The following is a 6,066-nucleotide window of genomic DNA, read 5'->3' as shown; positions in this document are numbered from 1 at the left end:
ATAACTATTTCAATATAAGCCTTTGTAATCCTATGTGTTTTATTTCATGTATTTAAAAACATCATTCCAAGGTGTCCATAGGTTTCACTAACAGACTATCAAAGGGGTCCATCATACAAAAAAAGGTCAAAAACTCCTGCTCTAGATGATACTACTTGTGAGTATCACTTACGACTAAGAAGAACCAAAGGTAGATGGGAAAGGATAGGCAATCCAACCTATTCTATGGGAATCTCTTGGGGATCACTGGGGGAAAAATTCTCATACATTCACCCATACTTTGTGTTACACCTTGATACCAGCCTAGCCAGTTTAGGGGCATTTTGGTAGCTAGGAGAGCAATGACTGCTAGAAATCTACTGCATTTGCCAATATGGGAGTTACTGATAGTAAGACACATTTTCCCATTCCCAAGCTAGGGATTCTTCTGAGACTATATGGACCTCTATCCCAAGTATGGATGGACAATAATGAACTGACCTATATCTTTATAAATGCTAAGTTGGATGCTACAGTCAAAGTGGGTTTTTGCTTAAGCTAACCATCACTTCAGCACATATTACCATCTGGATAGAGCTGACATAGATTCGGAAATCCTATCTTGTAGTACTTGTGCATGTGAAGCCATTGCTGAGATTCAGGGAACAAGGCTACTTAACACAGGAAAGTGAAGCCAAGAATTTGGAATTTTCCTTCAGAGATTATGTTTTCAATGGAAGTAAATGCATCTTTGAACCAACTCTCCTCCCCAAATTGATCGTGGACAACTAGCAGCATGTACACATTCTGGATGAATGCATACTTTGAGCAGTGATGTTGGCCAAGAGAGAGCCATGAATCAAACTTCATACTTCTAAGAACACCAATATTGAAGGAGTGACAGCAGATGCCAAGAATAGTAAGTTCTACAAAAATGTATGAGAAGACAATTAGTGCTGCCTAAAACCTATTGATCTATGGCTATAAGGGAATGTAGTGATGATTTTGGACATCTGCACAAACCAATGTACACAAACTTGGTTGCAGGATGAAGATCTTTGAGCAGTGATAGTGACCACAACAGAAGAATGAATCAAGCCTTGTTCCCCTAAGTTCTCAATTATTGAGGGAATAGCAGCAATCAAATTCTACAACTAATCTCCACAAATTCTAAAAAATAATAAATCCTGCCTCCAACTTATTGATGTATGACTAGGAGAGCATATATAATGATTTTAGACATCTGTGTAAAGATGAAACTCTGGATCTTATGAAAGTAAGTTCTACTGGCTCAAATTAGAGGCATACAAAAATGTGAGACCTCTACCTATTATGTTCAAACAAAAGCGCTACCAACTCAAGCTGCTTCCCTGTAAAGGATAAATAACAGCAAGCCTTTGAAGTTTGTATGTGTAGACTTCTTATCTCTGGGAAGAGATAAGAAAGACATGAATAGCATCTTAGTGGTAAATGACCACTTAAACTGGTACACACAGGCTTACTCAATCAGAATCCAGAAGTAGAATTCCACATTAACCAAGACTTTATTAGACAAGTATATTTCAATGCACCGGTTCCCTGCCAAGATTCATTCTGATCAGGGTTGAAATTTTGAAAGCAAACTACTCAAAGAGGTACACAATCAAGATTCTAGGACCACATCACAGCATCTTCAAGGAAATCCTGAACTAAAGCATCTTAATGATACTTTACTAACATACTAGAAACTTTAAAGCCTATATGGTATGATAAGTAAAGTCAGTATGATGCTTCTTGTATATACTTTTAACGTTACTGCACTCATAAGTTCAGGCTTTATTGCATACTTGTTGAAATGTGGGTGAGTACTTATGAACCTGTGCTTTGGAGTCTCTGAAGATGGGGAAGGTGTAGAGACTCACTACCCATATGTCACTCTACTGAGAACTCAGATGAGGAAGATTTATCAATTAGGGATACCCTAAGCTCAAAATGTTCTCCCTCTTCATCTCTGCCTCTTAGTTTCCCTGGCTTCCTTCAAGATTCAGCTCAAATCCCACCTTCCAGAAGATGCTCTTCTTAGTCCTTTCAGCAATTAGGGTCTTTCCTTCTGAGGTTGTTTTCCATCTATTCTGCAAATGGTGTATATGTCCCTAGTTATTTATGTCATCTCTTACAGAAGAATGTGATCTCCTTGGGGGCAGGAGATCTTTTTGCATTTCTTAGCATAGTCCTTGGCACACAGTAAGCATTTAATTTATGATTATTGACTAACTGTAGAGCAAAACAAATAATGATATAATTCTCAAGTTCCCTTTCAAAAACTTTTTCTAAAGGATAAAATCCTACTACAAAATCTTAGTTTCTAGGGAAACACAAGATATTAGAGCACTGTAAATCTACCATATACAAAGAAGTAGAGAAGACTAGGTAATCTGGTAGTCTACAAAAAAGGCCTGAAGAAAGATCAAAAGAAGTTGCAAAGACTATGCATTATAACTATCTATTCCCTACAGAGCAGTTGTTCATTCTTCCTTTTGGAAGGAGACCAATGACATCAGGAGGGCTATATCTTGACTTGCAAGTGAATTGGAGTTGTGAGGCTGGGCTGTGCAAAGTCATCAGTCTTCCTCTCTCCTCTAGAGTCATTCAGGGTCCAATGGCAAGACATGGGTCAGGATGACTGGTAATAATGCCAATACCCCAGATGTAGTGGGAGAACTTGGTCTTTTTAAGCCAAGGTCTTTACCAGGTCTCAGATGTCAGAGGCTATAGCAATTCAGCAATTAGAAGATAGGTAAGAGTTAAAGCAAAATATGGCCTAGTTTGCCTTCTCAAAAGAATCATTCTGGGAGGGGAAGACCCTCATTTATGGTCAAAATAGAAACAATTGCTATTTACAGTCATTGTGAGTCATCAAAACTCAAACAATGAGTAAGTGAGGCTTGAACTGGGACCTATGATTGGCCAATGAAAGCCAAAGTGATTTGGGTTTAAAGGCATAATCAAGTGACTCCGTTTGAATCCCAGTGGGTTTTACCAAAGCCTAGCTTTCAGAGCTACTTTTCAAGAAATCATAGATGAAAATTATGTGAGACAAAAGAGTTAACTGTCCCAATTTTTAAAAAAAAGATAGAATAAGTAGGGAAGAAAAAAATCTAGCCCCCCACAGCCCAAGATATCTTGCAAAGTATGTGATCAAAACTGTACTCCTTTGGGCAGAGCACCCACATGTAAGGATATGACTCCTCATGGGGACAGAGGTAGAGGAGGAAGAGAAGAAGGAAGGAAAGAAATCACAGTATTGCCAACTGGAACTGTCCAGGTGGGTCCCCAGTGGGATAGCTATTGCTACTCACAGATTGTTGTTCACCTTTCATTCTCAAAGAGGACCAATGATATCAGGAGGGTGAATTCACTTGCAAGTGAATTGGATGTAAGCGAGGCAGAGCTGTGCAAAGTTATCAAGAAGTTAAGACAGAGGTAAAGGAGAGTCAAAGACTTTGGTTTTTAGAACAAACTATTTGTCAGTTATAGATGGACACTTGATATCAGGCAATATAAAGAAGACCCAGATAAGGAAGCTAAAGTTTGGTAGTCACTGGAGATGAACACTAAATCTCCCTAAGTCTGAGACAGACTTCTTTTTGGAGGAGGTTGGGGGTGAGGTGGGGCAGGGCTTGAATCTAAAAGGCCACATAGTTTAAGATTCCAGTCAGCCAATTAGTCAATAAGCATTTATAAAGCTACTATGTGCCAGGCAATGTGCTAAATTCTGGGGATACAAAGAAAGGCAAAAGATAGTCCCTGCCCTCAAGGAGCTCAAAATCTAATGGTGAAAACAACATGCAAACAAATTCACACAAAAAAGCTATACAGGAAACAGTAAAATAGAGAAAAGACACTAGAATTCATATTAGGAAAGGCTTCCTGTAGACAGCAGGATTTGAGCTGGAATTTGAAAGAAGCTAGAGAAGCCAGGAGGCAGAGATGAGGGAGAATAACAAGCATTCCAGGAACGAGGGACAGCCAGAGAAAAAGCCCAGAGCTGAGAGATGGAATGTCTTATTTGGAGGATAGTTGCAGAAGCCCCAATAGAATGAAACCTTTTATTCTCTGAGGATGGCAGATTCTACACTATATCATCTATAGCTCAAGTTTTAGGATTAAAATGATCCAAGATACTGGATCATTTATAGTGTGAAGACTGAAATTGTAAAGGGAACAGCTGGTCACCACTGACACATCCAAATGTTGGACCAATAACCAATGTCCCATAGTTATAGGTGTGGAAACCTCTTTTATAGCCAGCTGATGTTTCTCATGTAGGAATATATACTACCACTGGGGCAGAATGGCACCTGAACAACAGAATGTATGTAATCGTATTGTCTGCAACTTTAACATAGGATGCAATGAAGTATATAAAACTAGTTGTGATATTACCTAGTAAATGCCTATATGAGTAATATGACTGAAACAATACAAATTCTTTAGTAGAGGAAAGTATCTAGAAGGTATGTGCAGGCAGCAGAAAACTAAACCTTTTCTCATCTTTTCCTATGTCTATTATTTTATGAGTCATGGGAGAAGAAAAAGAAGGAAAGGTACCTACATGGTGTGCTATAGAAGACATGTTGTTAGTAGAAAAAAATTGCACTTTCCAGAATGTGTAAGCTGAAGGCAATGCTCAAAAAGGACAAGACAGAAAATGCTGAGAAAGGAATGAAATGTATGTCTTGCAAATTGGCAAAGATGACAAAAGGTAAAAATGTTAAAAGTTAGAGAGGCTATAGGAAAACAGGCACATTAATGCACTGTTGGTGAGCTATGAATTGGTCTAATTCCTTTAACTGTCCATTCCCTTAGACCTAGTGAAAGCACTACTAAGGATATGTCCCAGGGGATCAAAGACAGATAGGAAAGGTCTCATACTTACATAAACATTTATAGTTGCACTTTTTTTTCAATAGCAAAGAAACTGAAGGAAAATACATGTCCATTTCAGGGAGGGAATAACTGAACAAAATGCAGCATAAGAAAGTAATAGAATTTTGTTGCATCATAAGAAATGACGAATATGAAGAATTCAGAGAAACTTGGGATGATCTGTATGAACTGATGCAAAATAAAGTAAATAGAAATATATCTATTTAAATAATGATCACAACAACATAATAGACAACAACACTGAAAGATTTTAGAACTTGGATCAATAAAATGACCAATCATAAATTTCAGGGCAGGGGGTGAAAACAAGATGGTGGACTCAACCTCTCCCAAATTCCCCTCCAAACAATTTTAAAATGACTCAAAACAAATTCTGGAGTAGTAGAACCAACAAAAAGATAGGGTGAAATACTTTTCCAGCCCAAGACTGCTTAGAAAGTCAATAGGAAAGATTTGTTCCAATGAGGTAAGAGTAGTATGCAATCCAGTGCAGACTGAGCCCCAGCAAATTAGCAGTAGACCCTGAGAATGACTGAATCTGCAGTGGCACCTTCTGGAACTCTTAGTCCATAGACAGTTTGGGGGGGAGGTCCAAAAAACTGGTCAGAAGGAGATTTCCAAGGACTTTTTGTTGATGCAGGATGCTGTTGCACTGCCCATATGTGGTTCTGGGTCACAAGGTGAGGAGGAACACTAGCAGGACCCTGGTCCCAGTTCCAAGGCCAAAAAGAGTACATGTGGTTGCTCATGGACTAAAGCACAGACCAGGAAAGCAATGACCACATCTCTCCTTAGATCACACTGTCTTGGAAAAACTGAAAACTTATAGATCCCTCCCTCCCCCAGGACTAGCTCTGAAAACAGCAGCAGGAAAAACCTGAAGCTTGGGACAATGCCCCTTATGCCCTATGAGAAGAGTCCAACTTTAACATAAAATTAAAAGTCAAGAAATAAGCTGAAAAATGAGCAAGCAACAAAAAAAAAGAAACTGACCTTAGAAAGATACTATGGTGACTGAGAAAATCAAAAAACAAATTAAAAAGAGGATAACAAAGTCAAAACAGCTACATCCAAAGCCTCAAAGAAAGGTGTGAATTGGTCTCAGTCCCTTCCCCCCCGCAAAGAATTCCTAGAGGAGCTCAAAAAGAATTTCAAAAA

The sequence above is a fragment of the Notamacropus eugenii genome, chromosome 5, assembly GCF_028372415.1.
Source record: "Notamacropus eugenii isolate mMacEug1 chromosome 5, mMacEug1.pri_v2, whole genome shotgun sequence".
NCBI classification, from domain to species: Eukaryota; Metazoa; Chordata; class Mammalia; order Diprotodontia; family Macropodidae; genus Notamacropus; species Notamacropus eugenii.
The sequence above is the reverse complement of the archived record's forward strand: the minus strand, read 5'-3'. Positions refer to the sequence as shown.